This window comes from Rhinichthys klamathensis, unplaced genomic scaffold (genome assembly GCF_029890125.1).
Source record: "Rhinichthys klamathensis goyatoka isolate OS25496 unplaced genomic scaffold, OSU_Roscu_1.1 h1tg000176l_1, whole genome shotgun sequence".
NCBI classification, from domain to species: Eukaryota; Metazoa; Chordata; class Actinopteri; order Cypriniformes; family Leuciscidae; genus Rhinichthys; species Rhinichthys klamathensis.
In genome coordinates, this window is record NW_026606705.1 from 8,216,236 (window position 1) to 8,225,000 (window position 8,765).

Consider the following 8,765-nt stretch of genomic DNA (forward strand, 5'->3'; position numbering starts at 1 on the left):
CGAACGGCTCTGGTAGTTTCGCTTCAGCACTGATGATGTTGTAGAAATAGTGCGCTCTGGTTGGTCTGGATTATTCGGGATTTTTTATTTTATACAGAAATAAATTCTTTATAATTCAGATGAGAATAAAGTTAGTAGGGCTGCAACTAACGATTATTTTAATAATCGATTAATCTGTCGATTATTTTTACGATTAATCGATGAATCGGATAATAAAAAAAAGCATTAATTTCCAATCCTTTATTAAAAAACAGAACTGACAGTGCAAATTCACCGTGAAAAAAAGTCCAGTGCAAAAAAATAGACTAACCAAAAACATACACATGTATGCTTTACATCTGCCAAATAATATATGCTTTTTAAAAATAAAGTGAGCTGCTGTCAGAACAATAAATAATTGATAAAAAATAAAGAAAAATACCAATCAGAAAACTTAACAGGATTTGTTTGAACGTCAGAACTTGTTCTCTACACCACACTAGCACACACTCACAAACTCTCACACTCACAGATGCACACACTCACAAACTTGTGTTTTGTTTTAGTCAAAGATGTTATAATCTTTAACAAAATGTTTGACATTTTTTAACAAGCAAATGCACCTATTATCATATTACCTATAATAGGTAATAATAATAGCAATAATAATAATTATAAGAGAAGATAATATCTGTAGTCTATCCTAATATTAATTATAAATACAATGTATATAAAATATAAATACAATATTAAATAATATTTTAAAAACAAATACAATGGATTGACCATCTCCTATGGTGTGTAAGGTATTTTGTTTATATACGTATAGTGTTTCTCTGAGTCATTAGAGTAAAGATCGAAAAAATCAGTGCTGCAAATTGTGGAAAAAATATTCCCCTGCCCTTGTAGTGGTAGGCTATTTGGACAGAAAAGAAACTGTTTTCATCGTCTGTCTATCTGATTCAAATCACAGTCAGCTAATTCAGTGGTAAGAATGTAATTGTTATTTTTATTTATATCTTATATAGTAGGCCTAATTATATATTACTGTAGTATGTACCAAATTACCAATGCTCGGACACACTCGGTCTCTCTCTCTCGTGCGCGCGATCTCGGACACACTCGGTCTCTCTCTCTCGTGCGCGCGATCTCGGACACACTCGGTCTCTCTCTCTCTCTCTCTCTCTCTCTCTCTCTCTCTCTCTCTCTCTCTCGTGCGCGGGATCTCGGACACACTCGGTCTCTCTCTCTCTCGTGCGCGCGATCTCGGACACACTCGGTCTCTCTCTCTCTCGTGCGCGCGATCTCGGACACACTCGGTCTCTCTCGCGCTCGCTCCGCGATTGAGCGACAGTGCTCCGCGCTCAACTCCAATTTTTTTTTTATACTCAAACATTTCCGTGTCGCGCGATGCAACGAATCTATTATGTAATTCGTTGCCAACTCTTTCAAAAATCGATTTTAATCGATTTAATCGATTCGTTGTTGCAGCCCTAAAAGTTAGTGTTGATTAAAATGAAGGAAAACAAATATATTGATCTGAAATATAGCACATTAATTTAAAATTTATTTAGGTTCAATTACCAAACATACAATCTTAATTTAATTTAAAGCAAACGATACATTTAAAATATATGGGTTGTATGCACATTTTTTTAAATAAAAAAAATATATATCCAAAAAGACAAGGCCTTAAAGGGTTAAACTCTTGTCACTGTAACAGACACATCTCTCTCTCTCACACACACACACACACACGTCAAGTCACTTACATTTTTAGATGCAATATTGAATAAGCAGAAAAATCGGATTTTCTGCTCTGAAAATATAAATAAGCAAAAAAATTGAATAAGCACTTTGAATATTCTAAACAGAATAAGCACTAGTCGCTAATGAATAAGTACTAGTACTTAATGGAATAGATACTAGTATCTAAAAAATAAGTACTAGTAGCATGAAAATAGAGACTAGTAGGTTAAAATGATTAAATGTTAAAACGGCTTGCCATATTGGCTCAGAGAGAGAGAAAGAGAAAATGACCTTTTAGATACTAGTACCTATTAATAGATACTAGTATTTATTCAATAAATACTAGTACTAAGTCATTAGATACTAGTACCTATTAAATAGATACCAGTACTTATTCATTAGCTACTAATACGTATTCAAAAGAATATCTAAAGAATAAGCACTAGTATCTAAAGAATAGGCACTAGTACTAAAGAATAAGCACTAGTCGCTAATGAATAAGTACCAGTACTTAATGGAATAGATACTAGTATCTAAAAATAAGTACTAGTAGCATGAAAATAGAGACTAGTAGGTTAAAATGATTAAATGTTAAAGCGGCTTGCCATATTGGCTCAGAGAGAGAGAGAGAAAATGACCCTATTCAAACCACAATATCTGACTTTCTGAGGGTCGGAGCTAATTACTTTAAATTAGAAAGTTGTTTGGCTTGAGGAGAAGAATATACACGCTGAGTTTTGTAACTGTAGATAAAACTAACCCCCCCACTTTTGTCAAAAGCATTTAGAAAGTGACACACTTCCTGCTGCCAGTTGGTGGCGCTATAACTTTGACTCACAATAGTCACATCCATGTGATCGGCCTCTTACAGCGAACATACTGTTGAAGTTTCATCAAGATCAGTTAATGTATGCAGAAGTTATAACACACTTCCTGTTTCCATTATTCGCCATAAATTCGTTTCCTCGCCACGGCCAAACCGTTCGAGATATGAAAAATCCCCTGGCAATTTTTCATCCTCAATGTCTTGACATCATGCTGACCGAGTTTCCTTGCGATTGGTTGAATTCTCTAGGAGGAGTATATCGAATTCCAGGGGCATACGCTTCCAAACAAACCATAATAGCCGACTTCCTGTTGGGCTGGGGTAAAAAGTAAAAGTACAAAGGATATATGAACCGATGAGATCTATATGTGTACCGAGTTTCATATTATTACATGGAAGCGTGTTTGATTTATGGACCAAGTTTTCGGACCCCGTTCCAGGGGGCGCTGTCGAGCCCCCCTGCCACGCCCGGGTACCAGCTTCAGCCCGGCCCTGATGGCCGCGGGTTCTGACCAGTGTGCAAAGTTTCAAGAGTTTTCGTGCACGTTAAGAGCCCCAAAAGTGCCCGAATAGTCGATAAAATAATAATAATATATATATAAATATAGCTGCGAGCAGCGATTACGGGCCCAAGCCGGTGGCACCGCAACCCCGGTGCCTTTAGTTACCTAAAGGCACCAGGGTGGCGGTGCCGCCGGCTTGGGCCCTTCATCGCTGCTCGCAGCTATATTTATATATATATATATATATATATATATATAAAGCCGGTGGCACCGCCACCCTGGTGCCTTTAGGGTTATTGTGCACGACGTGACACAAAATATCTGCTTGCTATCTGCCGAACGGCTCTGGTAGTTTCGCTTCAGCACTGATGATGTTGTAGAAATAGTGCGCTCTGGTTGGTCTGGATTATTCGGGATTTTTTATTTTATACAGAAATAAATTCTTTATAATTCAGATGAGAATAAAGTTAGTGTTGATTAAAATGAAGGAAAACAAATATATTGATCTGAAATATAGCACATTAATTTAAAATTTATTTAGGTTCAATTACCAAACATACAATCTTAATTTAATTTAAAGCAAACAATACATTTAAAATATATGGGTTGTATGCACATTTTTTTTAATAAAAAAAATATATATCCAAAAAGACAAGGCCTTAAAGGGTTAAACTCTTGTCACTGTAACAGACACATCTCTCTCTCTCACACACACACACACGTCAAGTCACTTACATTTTTAGATGCAATATTGAATAAGCAGAAAAATCGGATTTTCTGCTCTGAAAATATAAATAAGCAAAAAAATTGAATAAGCACTTTGAATATTCTAAACAGAATAAGCACTAGTCGCTAATGAATAAGTACTAGTACTTAATGGAATAGATACTAGTATCTAAAAAATAAGTACTAGTAGCATGAAAATAGAGACTAGTAGGTTAAAATGATTAAATGTTAAAACGGCTTGCCATATTGGCTCAGAGAGAGAGAAAGAGAAAATGACCTTTTAGATACTAGTACCTATTAATAGATACTAGTATTTATTCAATAAATACTAGTACTAAGTCATTAGATACTAGTACCTATTAAATAGATACCAGTACTTATTCATTAGCTACTAATACGTATTCAAAAGAATATCTAAAGAATAAGCACTAGTATCTAACGAATAGGCACTAGTACTAAAGAATAAGCACTAGTCGCTAATGAATAAGTACCAGTACTTAATGGAATAGATACTAGTATCTAAAAATAAGTACTAGTAGCATGAAAATAGAGACTAGTAGGTTAAAATGATTAAATGTTAAAGCGGCTTGCCATATTGGCTCAGAGAGAGAGAGAGAGAAAATGACCCTATTCAAACCACAATATCTGACTTTCTGAGGGTCGGAGCTAATTACTTTAAATTAGAAAGTTGTTTGGCTTGAGGAGAAGAATATACACGCTGAGTTTTGTAACTGTAGATAAAACTAACCCCCCCACTTTTGTCAAAAGCATTTAGAAAGTGACACACTTCCTGCTGCCAGTTGGTGGCGCTATAACTTTGACTCACAATAGTCACATCCATGTGATCGGCCTCTTACAGCGAACATACTGTTGAAGTTTCATCAAGATCAGTTAATGTATGCAGAAGTTATAACACACTTCCTGTTTCCATTATTCGCCATAAATTTGTTTCCTCGCCACGGCCAAACCGTTCGAGATATGAAAAATCCCCTGGCAATTTTTCATCCTCAATGTCTTGACATCATGCTGACCGAGTTTCCTTGCGATTGGTTGAATTCTCTAGGAGGAGTATATCGAATTCCAGGGGCATACGCTTCCAAACAAACCATAATAGCCGACTTCCTGTTGGGCTGGGGTAAAAAGTAAAAGTACAAAGGATATATGAACCGATGAGATCTATATGTGTACCGAGTTTCATATTATTACATGGAAGCGTGTTTGATTTATGGACCAAGTTTTCGGACCCCGTTCCAGGGGGCGCTGTCGAGCCCCCCTGCCACGCCCGGGTACCAGCTTCAGCCCGGCCCTGATGGCCGCGGGTTCTGACCAGTGTGCAAAGTTTCAAGAGTTTTCGTGCACGTTAAGAGCCCCAAAAGTGCCCGAATAGTCGATAAAATAATAATAATATATATATAAATATAGCTGCGAGCAGCGATTACGGGCCCAAGCCGGTGGCACCGCAACCCCGGTGCCTTTAGTTACCTAAAGGCACCAGGGTGGCGGTGCCGCCGGCTTGGGCCCTTCATCGCTGCTCGCAGCTATATTTATATATATATATATATATATATATATATAAAGCCGGTGGCACCGCCACCCTGGTGCCTTTAGGGTTATTGTGCACGACGTGACACAAAATATCTGCTTGCTATCTGCCGAACGGCTCTGGTAGTTTCGCTTCAGCACTGATGATGTTGTAGAAATAGTGCGCTCTGGTTGGTCTGGATTATTCGGGATTTTTTATTTTATACAGAAATAAATTCTTTATAATTCAGATGAGAATAAAGTTAGTGTTGATTAAAATGAAGGAAAACAAATATATTGATCTGAAATATAGCACATTAATTTAAAATTTATTTAGGTTCAATTACCAAACATACAATCTTAATTTAATTTAAAGCAAACAATACATTTAAAATATATGGGTTGTATGCACATTTTTTTTAATAAAAAAAATATATATCCAAAAAGACAAGGCCTTAAAGGGTTAAACTCTTGTCACTGTAACAGACACATCTCTCTCTCTCACACACACACACACGTCAAGTCACTTACATTTTTAGATGCAATATTGAATAAGCAGAAAAATCGGATTTTCTGCTCTGAAAATATAAATAAGCAAAAAAATTGAATAAGCACTTTGAATATTCTAAACAGAATAAGCACTAGTCGCTAATGAATAAGTACTAGTACTTAATGGAATAGATACTAGTATCTAAAAAATAAGTACTAGTAGCATGAAAATAGAGACTAGTAGGTTAAAATGATTAAATGTTAAAACGGCTTGCCATATTGGCTCAGAGAGAGAGAAAGAGAAAATGACCTTTTAGATACTAGTACCTATTAATAGATACTAGTATTTATTCAATAAATACTAGTACTAAGTCATTAGATACTAGTACCTATTAAATAGATACCAGTACTTATTCATTAGCTACTAATACGTATTCAAAAGAATATCTAAAGAATAAGCACTAGTATCTAACGAATAGGCACTAGTACTAAAGAATAAGCACTAGTCGCTAATGAATAAGTACCAGTACTTAATGGAATAGATACTAGTATCTAAAAATAAGTACTAGTAGCATGAAAATAGAGACTAGTAGGTTAAAATGATTAAATGTTAAAGCGGCTTGCCATATTGGCTCAGAGAGAGAGAGAGAGAAAATGACCCTATTCAAACCACAATATCTGACTTTCTGAGGGTCGGAGCTAATTACTTTAAATTAGAAAGTTGTTTGGCTTGAGGAGAAGAATATACACGCTGAGTTTTGTAACTGTAGATAAAACTAACCCCCCCACTTTTGTCAAAAGCATTTAGAAAGTGACACACTTCCTGCTGCCAGTTGGTGGCGCTATAACTTTGACTCACAATAGTCACATCCATGTGATCGGCCTCTTACAGCGAACATACTGTTGAAGTTTCATCAAGATCAGTTAATGTATGCAGAAGTTATAACACACTTCCTGTTTCCATTATTCGCCATAAATTTGTTTCCTCGCCACGGCCAAACCGTTCGAGATATGAAAAATCCCCTGGCAATTTTTCATCCTCAATGTCTTGACATCATGCTGACCGAGTTTCCTTGCGATTGGTTGAATTCTCTAGGAGGAGTATATCGAATTCCAGGGGCATACGCTTCCAAACAAACCATAATAGCCGACTTCCTGTTGGGCTGGGGTAAAAAGTAAAAGTACAAAGGATATATGAACCGATGAGATCTATATGTGTACCGAGTTTCATATTATTACATGGAAGCGTGTTTGATTTATGGACCAAGTTTTCGGACCCCGTTCCAGGGGGCGCTGTCGAGCCCCCCTGCCACGCCCGGGTACCAGCTTCAGCCCGGCCCTGATGGCCGCGGGTTCTGACCAGTGTGCAAAGTTTCAAGAGTTTTCGTGCACGTTAAGAGCCCCAAAAGTGCCCGAATAGTCGATAAAATAATAATAATAATAATAAATATAGCTGCGAGCAGCGATTACGGGCCCAAGCCGGTGGCACCGCAACCCCGGTGCCTTTAGTTACCTAAAGGCACCAGGGTGGCGGTGCCGCCGGCTTGGGCCCTTCATCGCTGCTCGCAGCTATATTTATATATATATATATATATATATATATATATAAAGCTGGTGGCACCGCCACCCTGGTGCCTTTAGGGTTATTGTGCACGACGTGACACAAAATATCTGCTTGCTATCTGCCGAACGGCTCTGGTAGTTTCGCTTCAGCACTGATGATGTTGTAGAAATAGTGCGCTCTGGTTGGTCTGGATTATTCGGGATTTTTTATTTTATACAGAAATAAATTCTTTATAATTCAGATGAGAATAAAGTTAGTAGGGCTGCAACTAACGATTATTTTAATAATCGATTAATCTGTCGATTATTTTTACGATTAATCGATGAATCGGATAATAAAAAAAAGCATTAATTTCCAATCCTTTATTAAAAAACAGAACTGACAGTGCAAATTCACCGTGAAAAAAAGTCCAGTGCAAAAAAATAGACTAACCAAAAACATACACATGTATGCTTTACATCTGCCAAATAATATATGCTTTTTAAAAATAAAGTGAGCTGCTGTCAGAACAATAAATAATTGATAAAAAATAAAGAAAAATACCAATCAGAAAACTTAACAGGATTTGTTTGAACGTCAGAACTTGTTCTCTACACCACACTAGCACACACTCACAAACTCTCACACTCACAGATGCACACACTCACAAACTTGTGTTTTGTTTTAGTCAAAGATGTTATAATCTTTAACAAAATGTTTGACATTTTTTAACAAGCAAATGCACCTATTATCATATTACCTATAATAGGTAATAATAATAGCAATAATAATAATTATAAGAGAAGATAATATCTGTAGTCTATCCTAATATTAATTATAAATACAATGTATATAAAATATAAATACAATATTAAATAATATTTTAAAAACAAATACAATGGATTGACCATCTCCTATGGTGTGTAAGGTATTTTGTTTATATACGTATAGTGTTTCTCTGAGTCATTAGAGTAAAGATCGAAAAAATCAGTGCTGCAAATTGTGGAAAAAATATTCCCCTGCCCTTGTAGTGGTAGGCTATTTGGACAGAAAAGAAACTGTTTTCATCGTCTGTCTATCTGATTCAAATCACAGTCAGCTAATTCAGTGGTAAGAATGTAATTGTTATTTTTATTTATATCTTATATAGTAGGCCTAATTATATATTACTGTAGTATGTACCAAATTACCAATGCTCGGACACACTCGGTCTCTCTCTCTCGTGCGCGCGATCTCGGACACACTCGGTCTCTCTCTCTCGTGCGCGCGATCTCGGACACACTCGGTCTCTCTCTCTCTCTCTCTCTCTCTCTCTCTCTCTCGTGCGCGGGATCTCGGACACACTCGGTCTCTCTCTCTCTCGTGCGCGCGATCTCGGACACACTCGGTCTCTCTCTCTCTCGTGCGCGCGATCTCGGACACACTCGGT